The sequence below is a fragment of the Gopherus flavomarginatus genome, chromosome 8 (assembly GCF_025201925.1).
Source record: "Gopherus flavomarginatus isolate rGopFla2 chromosome 8, rGopFla2.mat.asm, whole genome shotgun sequence".
Taxonomy (NCBI): domain Eukaryota; kingdom Metazoa; phylum Chordata; order Testudines; family Testudinidae; genus Gopherus; species Gopherus flavomarginatus.
In genome coordinates this window covers 104,589,689-104,608,817 of record NC_066624.1, presented here as the reverse complement: position 1 = coordinate 104,608,817, position 19,129 = coordinate 104,589,689, and the positions used below count along the sequence as shown (strand labels likewise).

Below are 19,129 nucleotides of genomic sequence, written 5' to 3'. Positions count from 1 at the left end.
AGACCTTGGCATGAGCTGACACCTGGCCTACCAGCCTCACAGTTTAATAACCTTAATCTGCCAAGTGTTTTGTCAACATGCTCTGTTCTTAAAATTTAAATTTTATTATTGTGCTATGTTGATAATGCCATCTCGCCATGCACACCTTGAATAGACAGAAAACACATGCTCTTTATTCAGAGAAGAGTTGGAAGAGCAATACATTTTACTGCTTATACTTTACCTTGCAGATTTATTTAAGGGGTTTTTTTGCAGGGGAGGGGAGAACCAAGTTGCATTATAATCATATCACTATAAAATATCAAAAGCATCAGGTGAATTATCTGAATTCTTCTTAACCAACAGAAATACAATACAACTATGTATGGAAGTTGTCTGGTTATAAAGTCACAACAATAAATAACTGTGAGAACTTGCTTTAAAAGCACTATTTGTGATTTCGCTACTGTGTTGCAAAACTGAACATTAATGAAATCATTACAAATACTAGATAATTTTTAAAATACCACTACTATGCCCTTCTCTCACAGTTTTCATCCAAGGTTCTCAAAGAACTTTTCAGAGATTAATGAAGCAGTCTTGGATGTAAGGATGTTTTATTACATGTTTTACAAAAACTCAAAATGAGACAGAAGGTAAAACACCACGTAAAGTACAGAGCTGAGAACAGACTCCAAAAATCCTGACTGCCAGTCCCCTGCTTTGACTTATAGTTATATATAAATCTGTATTCATTTCTCAGGCAATATTTCAAAAACTGAAACCTATCTTACAGAGAAGGCATTAGGCCCGTTGCACTCAAGTGTGTATGTACGGCATTACTACACATGAACCAGCTGAGTGACATCCTTGATCCCATATCTGTAGTCTTGTCTAATTCTTGGGTCACTAAGATATAACAGAGATTTAATTGTCTAAGTCCCCTTGGGCCAACATGGTGGGGCAAATTACTGGTGCACAGAAATAGTTCAGTAGTTCTTTATTTGTACGAGGCTTCCAATGTTTACACTGCGGTTAAAAACAAGTTTTCAACAATCCTGAACTACTGAAAAACAATTTTAAAAAGTGGAAAAAAAGCCAAAACAAACCATCACCACCTCTCACCACACACACACACCCTTTGCCATAAACTGAGAATCAGAGACTTTGATACATCTATCAATTTAGAGATAGAAGTACATGTTTTACTATTAATTTTAATTACTGGATGCGGAGAAAATGACTTTTTTTGCAGGCAGGTGATAGGGCAACTGCTTAAAGGACCCATTTCCCATGAGATTCTAAAGATTTCATCAGCTTAAATGATAATGAGCCATTTTGGTTGAAATGAACTGATTAGTTCCTTCCCTCTGCTCTCCCTCCCCCCCAGCTGCTGTTCAATTAATGGACCACTTTTTAAATTTTCAAAATGAAGTTCATGACTCATCTATTTTTAATTTTTTAAATTGCAAACTGATAAATACTTTTGATGAATTCAGCCACTTGATGACACAAACAGAAAGAGTTTGAATCCCAGATCTGGAAGGAGTCAGTGTTAACACTTAGTAAAAAAAAAATGCAGCATGAAAATTTAGCAGTAAAAATATTTCTATAAAAGGACTAATAAAATACAGATGATTAAAGTAACAAACTGGGGGGATGGAGGATGAAGATGGCTCTTAAATTAAAGGTGAGGTGTTTAATCCAAATAACAAACTATTGTTGTCAATGAACGATCTGATACAAACCGATTTAGATAATACAGAAAAATAAACACACAATTTGACAGCCACCCTGGATTTATAGAATCATGGGATTAAATGCTTTCCACTTATTCAAAGAGGATTAGTGAGGATACATTTATTTATTTAAAGCAGATCTTTTACAGAACTAGGGAGTTTACAATGATATGGAGTGATGGAAAATAGAAAATCCATATCAGCTTTAGCTTCTATCATTCAGCCACAGATGGGAAACTGCTTACAATCAACTATGCGACATACTGTATTAGCAAAAAGTATGGAATAATCTTAAACTACTTAGTCATGGAAACAGAATATTGAATATGTAAAATATTTGTATACACGACTTGTACTGAAATCTAATAAAATTTGAAACGATGCACTTAGATTTAGGACACATTTGTAAAACAGAATCTGTGACATTGGTGTAAATTTGGAGTAACTGAGATCACTCAAAATATATGAAAATAAAAACAAAATCTAACATGAGGATGAAGATGTGTAGAGGCTAAAAGAGAAGACTAGAGATCAGAACTCCTGAATTCTACTCCAAGGTCTGACAGAGACTCTCTATGTAGCTCCAGCTAAGTCAATTAACCTCTCTATTCTTTAGCTTACCCATCTGTAAAATGGAGAAAATGCTCACCTTGCAGGAGTGCTCTGTCTTAATTAACTAATGTCTGTAAAGTGATTCAAGATCTTCATTTTAAAACCTTCTCTACATGCAAAATATCTAACAATCATAATAACTCAACAAGTTTTTAGAGTATTTCTATTTGTGTTGTAGAAGTTTCAAGGTCCGATTTTCATCTATTCTAAGGCTTCTTTAAATTGCTCTGGTAGTGCAAAGAGGATCAATTTCAGGCCCGTAGAGTGATATAAAATGGTCTTGATTTTGGTTTGGGGCCAAAATTTGTACAGCACCTAACAAATCTGTGCCCTTCTGACTGACAGTTCTGGGTGCAACCCAAATAATATTCATAATGATAGCAACAACAAATTTTGAATATGTTTACTGCATAATATGACACAAAAACCTACAGCCCACAACAGAACCAAGCACTGTGAAGAGTTATCATTATACATTGGTGAAAAGATCTCACACATTCCAGGAGACTTCTCAAACTTCCACTTCTGCTACACCAGCCAGCAAACAGCCCACCTGCATTCCCAGAATTCAGTACAAACACTCCTTAAGACGTATTAGAACACCTAAAGGAGTCTCAGCCCAAACCTGTGAATGTGACCTATGCCCTTCCTGGCTGATGAAAGAGTCATGGGAACTGGTGCTACTTCTGACTGAACTAGCCAACACATCATTCAGAGAAGGGATTTTCCCCTACTTCTTCAAATACGCAATAGTGCAACTGGCACTGACGAAACCCATCCTAGATACCCAGTTTTTAGCTAACTATCACCTGTTCCTGAAGAAGCTTATAGAGGAGCTAGCGAAAGGCCAACAAAAAGCTCATCTAACTGAAGCTAATGTAGTAGACATGGTATAATGTGCATTGAGGCCAGGACATATAGAGCCTCTCAGGAGCATTCAATATTGTTGACCCTAGCATACTGTGGCGTTGCACTCCATATGCTTTATGAAAATATGTCTGGAATGTGAATATAATGTAACTGGAATATGCTTTACGCAAAAGGTCTCTTGTAAGATATCGTTACAAAGCTACTGAGTGTATTCATCCTATTTGTATGTATGTATCATTCTTGTATCTAAAACTAGAAATATGAAATTAACTGTGAGATCCTATTGTACTTATGCAAAGTGTGGGCCATTAATGGTGGTTTAGAATCTTGATGGTTCCCACTGACTAAGACAATTGGCTGTAAATGGCTGTTTACCTGCATGCCTTCCTGTGTACGTGAGGGGGTAATGAAGAATAGGTCACATGATACTGGAATCCATCTTAAGCCCAGAGCTTTTCCATTTACAAGGAGGAGTGGGGACCCCTGAGAGACAAAAGCTTCCTGCCTTATGCCAAAGCTATAAAAGGGACTGGAACAGAACAAAGGGGTCCCAGTCATGTGAAGCCCCTGCTTTTTACCTAAGATGCCTGCTGGAACTAACAAGGGCTGTACCGGGGGAAGGACTGGGCCCACACTAGGAAGGAGTCTAGTCTGTGAAAGAAGCTATTGGAACATCTCTAAGGCTGAGATTTACCTGAATTCAGTTTCTTAATGTATTAGGCTTAGATTTGCGTGTTTTGTTTTATTTTGATTAGTAACTTACTTTGTTCTGTCTGTTATTACTTGAAACCACTTAAATCCTATTTTTTACACTTAATACAATCACTTTTGTTATTAATTAACCCAGAGTAAGTGATTAATGCCTGGGGGAGCAAACAGCTGTGCATATCTCTCTATCAGTGTTATAGAGAGCAGACAATTTATGAGTTTACCTTGTATAAGCTTTATACAAAGTAAAATGGCATTATTTGGGCTTTGGATCCCATTGGGAACTGGGTGTCTGGGTACTGGAGACAGGAGTACTCTCTAAGCTGTTTTCAGTTAAGTCTGCAGCTTTGGGGGCATGGTTCAGACCCTGGGTCTGTGTGGCAACAGGCTAGGGTGTCTGGCTCAACAAGACAGGGTTCTGGAGTCCCACGCTGACAAAGAAAACGGGCTCAGAGGTAGTTTCAGCACATCAGGTGACAGTCTCTGTGACTGAACCCATCACACAAACTGCTGTCCTGCTCAAGAAAGATGGCAGAGATACAGGGGAATGAGCTGATATGGTTTAAGTCCTTTCTGAAGGGATGCACTCGAACAATAGTGATGGGAAATTGCATACCTCCACTAGACTTCTCACATTTAGAGTTTGTAGCCTGATCAATTATTGCAATTATAAACTAATTTATCACGTGTCAACGGAGTGTGGGGGAGTCAGGGCCCTGCACCCTCACTTCACTGTGACTCTCAACCAGACAGTAAAACAGAAGGTTTATTTAGACAACAGAAACCCAGTCCAAGACAGGTCTTGCAGGTACAGACAACAGGACCCCCTCAGTCAGGTCCATCCTGGGGGACCCCGGGAAGGCCAGAGCCCTGTCTGGGCTCCCCTCCATTTTCCCAGCCAGCTCCAAACTGAAACTCCCTCCAGCCATCTCACCCAGCCTCCCCCTGCCTCTGTCCATTTTCCGGGCAAAGGTGTCACCTGACTCCAGCCTCCACCCCTGGTTCTCATGTTACATGCTCAGGTATCTGGTTTTAAGGAAAGTCTCCCATCTCCAGTGCACAGAGTCCCAGCAAAACTCCCCTGTAACCTTCCCAGGTCAATACTCCCCTTTCCCTGCTGCATCACAAGCACCCACATGGTATTCAGAGAAAACATTAAGAACATTCCCATTTCATCACAACATGCTCTTTATTCAGATGGCTACTTAGAGTTAAATTAGAAAGATAAGAGGGGTGGAACACACACATAAACTTTAGTTAACACAGGCAATATAACTGAAATCATAGACAAATATAATAAGTAAAAGAATATGATAAATTCAGTAAAGTGTTCTCCTGGATTGTTCATGTTTACAACTCTATGGAGACCATTATAAACAAAGATGGAAGAAACAGTTCATGGAGCATGTCAGGAAAAAGGTCCTGATTCAGTTTGCGCTGTCTCAGGATCTGACAAATGTAAATTACAGGGCCAAAACTTAGATCTTTATACCCTCATCTTAGTACACCACCAGATATCCGTGGCCATATTTGACCTATTCCGTGAACTGGGACCTGCCCTTTGCCCATGTGTGGTATTTCGGGTGCCCAGAGTTAGATTTGCAACCACTGACACAACCTATCTGCATCAATCACATGCTTTACAAATCTCATACATCAATGGGGTCACCACAATAGTTACCTCATTGCAAAATACCCCAAACATTCTGTTATTTACACAGTTTTATGATGTACCTATTCTTCTATAGTTACTTACTTTGTTATGCAGCATGCCAGTATGAAATTTATAACCTCAGGTCAAACCCTGGGGCTTACCTTGGCTAACTGTTTATCAGACCTGTCACCCAAGCCTGCACTCTAAGTCCATAACACATAACCTTTAATAGTCAAACCTATACACAAGGTTAGTTCTTCACATGTTGTTACAGCTTTAATAAAATTTCTTATTATTTCTATAAGCATGCGTTGCAGACAGATTGTAGTTTGATCAGAAATATAGAACATCACCATAAAAATAAGATCTGGTCAAAGTCAACAAGTCCCACAAGGATCAATTATTTCACTGGTCCTATTCAACATCTACATGCAGCCACTAGGGAACTGGTCAGATGACATGGACTCAAATGCCAACAATGACACACCCAGCTCTACCTATCCTTCACCACATACAACAACATCACTACCACCAGAATAATCTAAACCTTCATCCAGCTCATGGATGAAGAATAGCAGGTTGAAGCTCAACTCAAGCAAGACAAAAGTTTGTCTGGTGGACAGAAGAAAGCACTTTAAAGAGTTTGCAGTCACTGTGTAATCTACTTAGATTGATGGTATACACATATAACAGGTCAATTCAGTGCATAGTTTAGGAGTGCTCCTAGATTTATTGATGGTGCTAAGCTCTCAGAAAACACACACATAGATAGATAGATAGATAGATAGAAGTGTGTGCGTCTGTGTATATATATATATATATGTGTGTGTGTGTGTATATATACAGACACACACACACAAACACACTTATCTATCTGTGTGTGTGTAATCTAGTGTTTTGGTGGGTGTACACATACACACACATATATGTGTGTACACCCACCAAAACACTAGATTGCACACATAATTCGCCACCAGGGAGAGGAAACGACAAACTACGTGTGAAAGACGTCAGTCACATAACTTAATGCACTAGTTGTGCTCAGATACTAGTGATGAAGCTTCTATAAGAATCTATAAAGCACAGAACTCTTCTGTTTCCATTTCCATTGTTATTTATTCATGCCCTCTTTTGTCTCCCAATCTCACCTACTTTTAACTCTGTCCCTTTCCATTCTCTATTTCTTTCCTCCTTTTCATCTCTTCTCCACCCCTCTCCTCTATATTTGCCTCTATCCTGAGTTCTCTAATTTTTCTTTTTCATTTTGCTACTTTCTCAGACCTTTCCCCAGAAGATTAGTACTGACCTACCCACATCCCCATTTCCAAAGAGTGGAATGGAATCAACCCCTTACACTGTGCTGGGGCTGTATTACCCATAATTACCTCCAACACAGCTGTTCTACTTCTAAGCCATTCTAGTCTCTGCTGTTTCATTCTTCACAGCCACTTTGTGTTACCCCTCAGCTTCCATGGCTACTCTTGGCTTTTCCTGCCTCCCGCCTCTTAATGAAATCATTCATTCAGTCATTTATGATCCATCATCCTTTCTATTCTTTTCTCTGACTAATCTGATTCTTGCTTAACTCCTTTTATTACCCACCTCTTTTACCAATCCCTGTCAGAGTTGTGCAGCCAGTATTAGCAGATAATGACTTCAGTGGAACTAGATATCAATGTCTATTGACCCAGGTGAAGCTAAGATCAATTTTTTTACCTCGAGGGACAATACATCAAACATGAATCCAACTGTTATGCACATTCAGAATATATTTATTAGAACTCTCTGGAAATCTGAGTCATGAATATAATAGGTCTAATTTAAATCAGAACAGCATCATCAACAATGCCACCACAATTAATATTCTAAGATGAGATGAAGATACGCATCTGTAAAAGGAGAGAGAGTTAGAAGTTTGTAAAATAAACTAAGTGTCTGACCAGTCATCTCCACAGGAGAGGTCTAAGAGCCACAGATCACTACCTGAGAAAGCTCCCCATCTAGCCCCTGGAAGAAGTACGTTGGCTTCTGTCAGCTGAAGTGTCCTAGCTGTTCCATATGCTGTTCCAGAGCCCACACTGGGAGACAGTGTCTGACTTCTTAAGTGGTAGTTTGATAAATGCTTTTTAGGTATTTCTTATCAGCAAAACCATTTGTATCAGCCCATCATATTCTGCCTACAACTTAAGACTCAGTTTTAAAGTTAAACAACATCGTATTTACAGTCATGGAAAGCAGTGTTCCATTGGTAAATCAGCTAATTCCTTTTTTTCCAAAAAGAAGATATAATAAGAATTCTAAATACCTCGGTACATCTTCTCTGGAGAAAGTAAATACAAATAAAAAAACCTTTCTAAATAGTAAAGACATCTTAAAAATCTTCAACACAATGGAGCAGCTGTTACTGAGTTTACTTGATGGGTATATCCTGTCATTAGGGAAATCAGAGGCCTCTTCTAAATACCTTTTTTGTTTGGTTGTTTGTCAGCTCAAACACTGATTAGGTTCTTTTACAACCACATTGTTTGTTTGCAAAAATGCCTCAGGACAAAAATCTTAAGTAGCAACTTGAGCTCTGTAGAGGCTCCAGATACACATAGGGCTATTTTCTTAAATTCATACACAGTGGATAATGTCACTAGGATAAAAAAGTCAGAAGTGCATAGGAAAAAAACTCAGGGGGTATTTCCAGTGATTGGTGTACACTAGTGAAAACAAATCTGTTTAAAACAGAAGGCCTGATTCGCACTCCTTATAGGAAATACTGATATTGCCATTAAAGTAAAGGAAACGCAGGATTAAGTCTTGAAAATAAATCTAGAAATAAAAAAAAAAAAAACCCTGAGTCTGAATGTGAACTATTTGACAGAAGGAACTTCAACAAAGGGGTCTCTGGGACACAAGGAAGGGTTCCTTTTTTTTATCTTACCATAGACTCTGATGTAACTCACAGCTGACCAGAACAATAGTATTTAGACAGCAAGCTGTGAAAGCCTAAAGAGAATCCTCCTCATTTTCATCTTGAAAAATCCGCATCTAAATACACCATCTGCCAAGCCCTGCCCAGAGCTGGTATATTGTTGGGTATTCTGGATATCTCTGGGCCGAAACAGTATGCAGCGGTCTTCTACTCTGCTATGCAGAAAATCCACGGGGGAATAACGAGATGCGTGTGAGTGTGAGTGTCTGTGCATGCACATGTATATATGCATAAGCCAAAAGGCCAGAATCAAGCATAAAATTATTATTTTAAAATGCGAGTCCAGTAATTTGCTGGCTTCAGATTATGAATTAGGTCAGTTTGGGGGAGTAAATTCCTGTTTGCAATTTAAAATTACACTATGAAATGTGCAAAAATAGCTGGGTAACATATTGTGGCTGGTGATTTAACTAAAAATAATCCTGCATGGCATTAAAAATGCAAAATATTCTCTGAATTGCATTGGGAAATTTCTAACAGGTAAACTTACAATGTTCAGAAATGGTTACCATTGCCATCTAACAATTTGCCATGAAGAAGGGAAAAAGGGAGAGAATACACACACATACATTGAATGCCACAGAGGCTGCTATTTATTTAGATCACCTGTACATTACTCAGTGATAGTAAATATTTGATATATGTATACATCATCTCTTTCACTTTCCCATCAGAGAAAGAGTTGAGAGAAGGAGGGGAGGAGAGGGACAGACAGCGTGTTTTGTTCACACTTTTTGAGGAGTAAACATGGTTTATAAGCTTCTTTGGAAGATGTATTTTTTTAAGAGAGAGATGAAGATGGAGAAGATGGAGGTATGGTGGTCCAGGCTTTTTAGCCATTGTGGGCTGCACGGAAGAAGACACTGCAGTCAATGGGAGTCGGATGGGCTCTTAGTCATGAAGAAGAGCAAATGGGGAAGCACAGAAAAAGAAGAGGGGAGAGATAGGCAGGAGCTAAGTTGTGAAGGGTGCTGAAAGTAAGAACTTACTTATAAGGTAAATGGAAAGCAGAGGTGGTGTTTGAAGAGGGGCCTGACATAGAATGGAGGGAAAGGCAAATGATTTTTGTGGCAACATTTTGGTTGGATTGAAGGAGGAAGGAGGCCAGGATCTAGGATGTTCAAAGAACTCTCAGTTTTAAAAATGAAAGTGAGACACTGACATGACTCACTAAAACCAAGTACTTCACAGGACATGATGCCAAAGCATCTCATCCTAACCTGCACCCTGTATTTGATTCCTATCCTGGGCCTTTCACAAAAGAAGGTTATAGTTATAATTATTCCAAACTGTGAGGTGCTTTTTGGGAGAGCAGATTGAGACCTACAAATTCATTTCATTCATCACAGAGATAATGGCTCCTAAATCCAGGTTTCCAGAGGTAAAGAACTAATGCTTAATCCTGTATGCCATCTAGATCCTTCCTTGTAACACATACATTTATGGTCTTCCTTAGAAGAATCTGCCATTTTTTCAAAGAGAATTTTAGTGTTTGTACGAGGTTCTAGATGGATTGTCCTGGAAAATGACATCCTGCATTTATCCACAGAACAAGTGAAACAATGGTCATGGCAATGCCAGCTTTCTCACACTTTCCTTTTAAAGGGCACCAGTCTTGACCTGAGAGTAGCATATTCTCCATCTCAGGTCAACAGGTGACCTGTTTGTTGGCAAACTCAGCAGGAGTACACAGCAACAGCCACTGGGCTTCTGATAAAGCAGCAAAGAGTCTTGTGGCACCTTATAGACTAACAGACGTTTAGGAGCATGAGCTTTTGTGGGTGAATATCCACTTTGTCGGATGCATGTAGTGGAAATTTTCTATAAGGTGCCACAAGATTCTATGCTGCTTTTACAGATCCAGACTAACACGGCTACTCCTCTGATACTGGGCTTCTGATGTGAAACCCGTCCATTAAAAGATGAGTTAATTTTACAGTGGCCACCTAATGATTTTTGCCCACAATCAACCACAGTAACAATGTACAAAAACAAGACTTTTTCTACATTTGCATTCCTTTTGTTTTAAAAGGAATATTTACCTTCTTGAAATTATGTTTTCCACTCTGATTTCATTCAGCAGTTATTAACATACATTTCATTATATACATTGTTTGACAAAAAGAAACAGGAAACCATTTACTTAAGTTAAAACCCTCACATTATTATTGTTTGCAAAATATACATTTAAATAAAAGTGTTCAAAGGAAGCTAAAGATGTCAAAAGCATTTACGGGCTGAACAGATCCCCGTTCAGATTACACCGTTTCACGTAATCCAAATTCATACCCATTGTCACTTAGGTGAGCATTACGGCTGTTACCAAACCCTATACAAATATTCAGATTTTTGTTTTTCCTGTCATACTGAAGGTTATCTCCATAGTTGCTCTGAAAAAACAGGTGACAACCATTTCCCATGATGCTTTAAGGGCTGTCAAGCTGTCCATCAAACTGTCACCTGACCAATCGTTCCCATGGTTCTTTTAGACTTCTAGTATGATAAATTGAAAGGCACTATTATCTGCCTGTTGTGAAGAGGAACTGCTTAGGCTTTGATAAGATATCACTAGTCCCAGGTGAGAGGAGGCTGACAGCACATCAAGACAAGAAAACACATGGAAACAGTGAACATAGGAGCACAAGGATTACAAACATCTGTTGTCATTATTTATTACCCCTTTCCTTGGTTTTAGTTTTATACTTGTCCTATTGTCAGTTTGAATACAAACACTTCACTTTCTAGGTAGCAAATCTTAACTGTTGCTATTTTTACAGTTAGTTACAGCATGAGAAGAAGTATTTAAAATATGAAAGAGATCTTTAATAGACGGTTGTGTTACCTACCTTTTTGATACACCATGCGCTTTCCACCATTGTATTTGAAGTTTTCTATGATTTTCGTGGTACAATTATGTCAGAGGAAAATGAGAAACCCTGGAAGATATGAAGATATTTTTAAAGCTCAACACCTATTTTCATTGATATCTGTGTTTATTAGGAAGACCTTCAGTTCACAGTTTTTCTTGTTGATATTTCTGATCTGAGTCTTTATATGAAAATCCAAAGTTAGCTTAGGAGGTCTCAGACATAAAACAATATGTTGTTATTTACTGTGAGTTGTTAAGAATAAAAATAGTTGGTTGCTAACATCACCACCTTGTGTACAAATATTTTTTTGCATGTAGATTTGTAATGTGATTAGGCAGCAATGTAATTTCATTAGGCAGCAACAGAGCCCCTCAATTACAAAGAAGAACATTTAAATAATTTTGTAAATCAAAAATCTAAAAAAATTCTTAACTTTTAGCCTTTTGTGTTTGATCAACCACATTGCTACACTCCCCTGCACTTAGATTAAAAGTAAAGCTGCCATACACAGTGAGCAATTTGTATTCACGAGGATAAACACTAAGAATCAATGGCACAGTAGTTCAATAAAGTAACAGAACTCATTTCTAAAGTACCGATAAAGGTTGGATTCATAATTACTGCATGTTCAGCCAACTTCAAAAGCCTGTTTTCCACTTGGTGGCTCTTTTGAGAAACCACCCCAGCTTGTTCCACATAGGGGGACTTTCCCCAAAAAACTCTCCAATTTGCTCATATTTTAATATGCAACTCACTTCAAAACATTAACCTAGTATTCATCCACTGCTGTGAAACAGGTCCAATCATAAGTACATTGAGGTTGTCCATTCATGAGCCAGGTGAAAAGGCAAGTGGTGAGGCACACAAATATTAAATAGTGAATTCCATAATACGTGGATTTGAACAAGACGGTTTTCTCCATCCTTTTGTCAAGCAGAAAAGCAAGTCTGGGCTCAGTGAAGGATGTTAGCTGAGGTGGAAAGACAAGAATGAAATCACAAATCAATTTCCCATATGCCATAGAAACAATTAGAAATACTTGAAGGGAATCTTAGCATCACTGAACAAACACACTCTATCCACTGTTGTCTGGTTCTGGTAGCACCCACAACAGCACCTTCCAGGCACATACCGAAAAGAAAATAGCATAGTCCCTGTCCCCAAGGGGCTCACAGTCTACAGACAAACAGATAAAGGGTAAGGAGAAAGAGTACAACATATACAAAGAGTGGTCAAAATGATGATTCGCCACATCTGGTAATAAGGTTATTTATATTAACATAATATCTTTTTCATTTCCCATATACATCAGAGCAGAAATGGGTCTTCATGAGGAACATGAATGCAGAGAGGATAAGGGTTTTTCAGATGAGCCCAGGAAGGCATTCCATGCATTGCGGGTGCTATGGAAGAAGCCACAGATATTAGTGTGAGAATTAAACAATGGGGACAATGGGGTCAAAACAACCAGAAGATCTTACAAACAGTTTTTTTGCATAGACTGGAAAGAGAAAATGAGTGTGTTGAAAAGGCCAGAAAGGAAGAGGTGACAGAGATAAAGAGGGGAAATGATAAGGGCTTGAATGAGAATTTTGGCTGACGGGATGGCAAATCGTGGACAGATCATAGAGGTGTTGTGGGGAAAGAAGCAGCAGGATTTGGACATGACTGGGAAGTGTGGAATGAGGGAGGAATCAAAGATAAATCCCAGACTATGGGTAACTGAGGGGACAGTGATGTTGCTCTCTTTATAACTAGTTTTCTTAATTAGTTTTAAGACACCCGTTACTGCAGTATATAGGTGCTATGCACAGTGATCCACTTATCAACTATCCTGCTGTAACAGACCTCATTAGCAGGAGAAACAGGATGGGTGTATATCATGCTTTTCTGCAAACACCACACATGAACACTACAACAAGGTTTTAGTCAGTTTTCAGCAGTAGGCTGTATGGCACCAAACCCAGTAAAGTTCTGTCTACCTCCTACTGAACACATCATTGTTTTTCTCTTCCCATTCCCATTCCAATCTCTCCTACTTGCTGGCCAAACAGAACTTGAAGGCAGGAAAAGGGACACAGATGACAAAACTCTACTGCACCCTCCACTGGTGAATTATTACGTTGCACTGAAAAGTCATTAGAGAAAATAATCCACCCCAGTGTCATAAAAAGTCTGTTCACAACACTGCTGCTCAGAAAGAATTCCCATTGCTAACAATGGAGGTTACCCTGGATGTGTTGAATAAAGGCCATAACTAAAGAGAAGGCATCTACTGTTGACCAACATCATCTCTATTTTCTACTCTTTATAACCTGACTTTTCCCCTTGGTAAAGATGAGCGACGGCACTCAAATATTGCATTATATAAAATACATGAACTCTGAGATATTCACCCCAAACATGAATCAAAAATCCATCTAATCTCTGCTCTGTATTAACAAACAACAAATAAGAAAAAGTACTATTGAACTGAGTATATAATAAAAATAATCCCCTCACTGTTTACAAGTAAAATAAAGCATTAGACCTCATTAAATCAATTTGTCAGCATCTGTTATATAGCACCAGTTGTCACATGACATCAAAAGAAAGGAAGAGGAAATGAGAAAGAGAAAACAATCCATGAGAGGATGAGAAGATTGAAGGAAGAGGGCAAAGAGCAGAAACAAAGAAGGAAGGGGTTGGCTGAAGTTAATCTGAGAAAGAGGGGAGAGAAGCAGAATAGGAGACGTGCCAAGTGTTTAGGGGAACTTGTTCTTTGTCAGATAAATGTTTCTCTGAGTGGCCTTAATATCTTGTTAACTTTCTCGGGATTGAGATCATCTATCTGGCACAGGTATTTTACATTGTCCTCATTACTGCAGTCTCTGAGCACTTCAGAATCTTTAATATAGTTATGTTCACTACTCCCTGGTGGGGTAGGAAACCACTAATTACAAATAAGGGACTGAGGTGTAAAGAGATTAGGGATGAAATTCTGGCCCTCTGGATATCAATATACATATGAATTTTTCCATTGATTTCAATGGGGGGAGGAGAGGGGAGTCAGGATGGGTTACCTAAAGAGGTGGTGGAATCTCCTTCCTTTGAGGTTTTTAAGGTCAGGTTTGACAAAGCCCTGGCTGGGATGATTTAGTTGGGGATTGGTCCTGCTTTGAGAAGGGGGTTGGACTAGATGACCTCCTGAGGTCCCTTCCAACCCTGATATTCTATGATTCTACGATTTTACCCTAAATGACTTGTGCAAAGCCACCTCAAAATCTATGACAGAACAGGGAATTCAACCCAGATTTTCCAAGTCCAAGTGCCCTAATTCACTGGACCACCCTAAATCACTGGACCACCCATCCAGTGCAAAACCCTAATTGCTTCTTCTGAGATTGTTAGTTTCTCTGTAATAAGTGTAAAACCAAGTTTCTTCCCCGATTTATGAGGCAAGAAGGGCTACATTCCTCTGAGCGAGGCTGCAATATTTTAAGCAGTGCAATGACCATCAGCATATGGGCATTAAAATACTCTGCTCATAACTCAAGAAAGAATAGTTTAAAAGAAGCAGTCACAGGATACTTAAGAACCCCATGATGATGATGCTTATGTTACTCCATACGTAAGTCATTTTCTGGCTTGATCAGCGGATATGCAGTGATGCTGGAGGTGAGTGGTTGCATCCACCACTGAGAGGATGACTGCTTGGAACCTTAGTACAAGCCCAAAAAAATCTATTCAAGATCTTTTTGGGGGGTTAGTCATAGACTGTTGGGTGAGCAGGAATAATTTTCTACAATAGAAGAGTATGCAGTATGTGTGTTTTTCCTGACAGTTTCTTTTTCCAGATCACTCTTTTCTAGGATGGTCAGTCAAACACTCAGTCCATATCAACTCTGTCTTCCTGTACAGTCTTTCCTCCACTTTCTTGTTCTTTGTCCATACACCCTGGTTTCAAAGGCCTCCCTAACAGGATTCTCTACATCCTTACTTTGTATGTGCTCATACCATGTCAGCCTCCTCTCTTGCAGCTTCTCCCTGATACAGCCAAAACCTCCTGGACCTCATTTCCACTCGTGGTCCAGCAAAGTTGCCCTGCTCACTATCCTCAATTGTCTCATTTCAACGACTTCAAATCTTCTCAAGTGCCTCCCTTTTGTCGCCCATTTCTCTCATCCATATAGAAGACCTGGTCTTACCATGGTTGTGTATAGTTGCCCCTTAATTAGTCTGTGCATCCATTTATCATAAAATCACTCCATTTATCTTGTGCCAGAGTTCCCCCATGCTCAGCAGTGTTGCTTGCAATGCTCTGTCAGGTTCTAACCAGTCCCCAATGTACTTTTAACATTGTAAGCTGATTTAGGCACTGGCCCTCGATTTTGACATTCATCTGTTTTGGCTATTCACACAACTTCAGTCTTTTTTTTTTTTTTGGTACTCATTTTGAGGCCACAGGTTGTTAAAGTTTCCTGTTCCAGGTATCGATTGCCTGGACCAAATCATTTTAATGACAGTTTCTATAAACCTTTTTTCTTTCTTTCAACGATCTCATTTTGGCTAAATAAAAAAAAGGAGAAAGGCCAAAGGACTTTGTTTGAGAGTATGAAGATTCCCTGATGCAGCAGCAGAGTACCTTGGGGAAGATCTCTTCTGTGCCTGGAGTACATGATTCAGTAAGACGAGTGCAGAATATACTAAAAGAATAAAATGGTTAACCCATTTCTGTCCAGATGGATCCCTTTGGATTTACAAAATGTGATTTTTCCATACACAACAATAACTGATAATATATGTAGTAGACACCAGATATGTTTTGAAAGTGGGCAAAAAACATGCAAGAGAAATTGGAACATCCTTAGAATGCTAGAACCGAAAATATACGGGAATGGAAGTAGTCTTCAGGAATAACCTAAAGTTATTTTTTTAGACAACCTACTCTTTCAGGCCCTGATTCTGTAAACACTTATGTATATAAGTAACTTTACAGATATGAGTAGTTCTGTTCAGTATGACTACACACATGCATAAAGTTGCCCATATACATGAGTGTTTGCAGAATTAAAGCCTTTGGGTTTTTTTTCCCTTATATTAGAAGAGGGTAGTAACAGAAATATTACTCAAAGAAATCCTTCAACTAATTCAAACTTTGATCTAGCTATTTCAGAGCCTGGTACAATGGCCATTCTCAGTGGGTCCATTGAAGATAAGGATAACTAAAAAAACCTGTTTTTTCTTTAAAGAACATTACCAACTCAGTACAATGCTGTGAACATTAGGAAAAAGCCACTTTAATAAAAATAAAATTGCACATCATGCAACAGAACAATCATGATTTGAAAGACCCTGACAAAATTAAACAATGTAATATGATCTTCCTTAACTTCATTTCCCATCCAAAACCAGAAATCATAACAATAAAGTTTTATACATAAGCAACTTTGTGAGCTGAAAGAGGACAACATGTAATTCCTTTCCATGCACTGAGCCAAAAGAAATGAAGAAAAAAACTGATTCTTCTCTGTTGGCCTCCTGTGTAAAATTTTTCTCCTTATCAGCTCATCTAGTCATATCTTTCTGCAGTTTGAATTACCCTCTTTTCCTCAATCTGGTAAGGCAGTGAAAGGATGTTTGTTCTGCTAATTAACTTTATTACCCTGATAACTCCCTGCAGCCTTTGACGAAAACAATTACCGTTCCTCCTTTTTTTTAACCCCACTAGCAAAAAAAAGAAAAAAAAAGGAAGAAGACGACGACTATTAATTAGAAACGAGGCCTCGGTCCCTGCCATGTTAGCCTGCCACGTTCTCAGACCCTCGAGCGGGATAGCATTACATTGTCAGTAGTAATTTAGCTCTCATCTGTCTCTGCTAATTATTGTCACATTCATCAAATTCATCAACAAAAGTGCTCTCAGAAGGATTGCATATTTGCAGTTAATACAGCATAAACTGGTATTACCCATCACCACATTTGTGATGATGAGAGGGACACAACTTATTCATCCCTAATTAGAGCAAGCTGGGTAATTAATTATACATTCCGCCTTATTACTTCTGAGTTCCCAGATATTGTTTGTCTAAAAGGGGGGGGAAGAGAGGAAGAGAGAGAAGCCTGAAAATGCAAAAAAAAAAAAAAAAAAAAAAGAGAGAGAGAGAGAGAAAAAAATGTGTGATGTGTTTTGTCACATGTGCTATGCCATAATTCCCACCTGACAAACTAGCTGAATCAGTAGAAAATTGCAAGTTGTCAGCAGCAGAATAAACTGCTGTAATAGCTGATTAATGATCAGCACCTGTGACAGGTGCTATACAGGACTGTAAACTTGGTGTGATTAACAGTCACTGGACGAATAAATATTAGTGACAGTCAGTGGAGAGCAAGTTTGCTTGTTTGCTTTTGTGTTAACAAATCTCACATATTAAAGTTATTGATATTTCCAGTGCAGGCACTTTGTTTTTGGCAATGGTCTGACAACATTGGAAGAGTGCATTAATTCAGTATGTTTGTTTCTACTTTGTTAATTTCAGAACTAAAATTCTGTTTTGACAAGATGACCTCGAGGGGTTCAAAACTGTAAGCAACCAAATGTAATGGATTCACATATGGTTTAATCCACACACTCCTGATAATAATACTGTCAAAGTCACACACACACAATTTGGCTCTTACTAGATACAAGAGCTGAAGTTAGAAAATCCCTATGATAAATAATAATGGGATATGAAGCCTATTTAATTCAGTTTATTAGAACTATGTCCTACTGGACTGCATAAAACCTTCTGCTCTTCTCCATTCCTTGGTTACATAAGACATTGCTTAGATTAAATATATATGACATATATTATGTAAATAAGTTATCTACCATAAGACTAAGAAATTGCTGTGACCACGTTACTGACAAAAGATCTGTGAAAAGACACAGGCTCATCCTCAGTGTGCAAATAAAATGGGCGGGCCAGCCAGAAGCCAATAGAATCAGCTAAATGCAAGGTGGCTGATCTTGCAAAACGTAGAGCAACATGAGCCCACTTATCTGAGCGCATTCTCAAGCCCTACACAGGGAGTTATTCTACCCCCAAATAAAATTTCACTCTTTTGCCAACTCCACCATTCATATGTTGAAGAAAATCTTCTAATTTACAAGTATAGTGTTGCTACATACATGAGAAAAATCCTGGGTTTGTGACTTGCTGAACACAGTCATATGATCACTACTACACAGAGGTCAAACTGAAGTAAGGAACAATGTAATCAAATAAGCAACATATAAAGCAATCTATTACTTATCCCTCCCAGAGCTAAATAACTGTATTTTATGGCTCTCTATTTCCCCTTCAGAATGTTCGCTTAAAAGGAAAACCTACACTTTTGAAAAATCACAGTGCTAATGGAGCAATTTCAAAGTATTCAGATTGTATGTCACAATACATATACCAACTTCTCATATCAGTGAACATCAGATTTATTGTCCCTTAAGGTAAATATATTTGCCTATTGGGTCAATAAACCTTGATATTTTTACCTCAAAAGAAGCCAATTTTTGCTATAAACATACATATCTATATCTATATCTATATACACACACCACACATACTGGTATATATTATTTAATACCTAGGTATTATGGTGGTGAGAACATTAGAAATGATAGATAATGTATCATTACATGTGACAGTAGCCTGAGAAAAAAGCCAATAGAAAATGTATCACACTTTCTCCTACCTAC

The 19,129-nt window shown here is 38.5% G+C and overlaps 1 protein-coding gene and 1 long non-coding RNA gene across 4 annotated transcripts in view; one reads left to right on the top strand and one right to left on the bottom strand.

Moving 5' to 3' along the window:
• The window catches only part of DNAJC19 (DnaJ heat shock protein family (Hsp40) member C19), a 734,312-nt gene that overhangs the window by 440,474 nt on the left and 274,709 nt on the right, over positions 1 to 19,129 (top strand). The gene's annotated exons all lie outside the window — the stretch shown is intronic.
• The window catches only part of LOC127056465 (uncharacterized), a 402,113-nt gene that overhangs the window by 135,038 nt on the left and 247,946 nt on the right, over positions 1 to 19,129 (bottom strand). Inside the window, exons 1-2 of one of the 3 annotated variants that reach the window (XR_007775818.1) lie at positions 12,168 to 12,264; positions 11,389 to 11,478 (exon numbers count right to left, since the gene is read on the bottom strand). The exons of 1 other annotated variant lie outside the window; for it this stretch is intronic. This is a non-coding gene — a long non-coding RNA (uncharacterized LOC127056465). Of the gene's footprint in view, positions 1 to 11,388; positions 11,479 to 12,167; positions 12,265 to 19,129 lie in introns of those variants that run through there. One more of the 3 variants, XR_007775816.1, reaches the window with a different exon arrangement.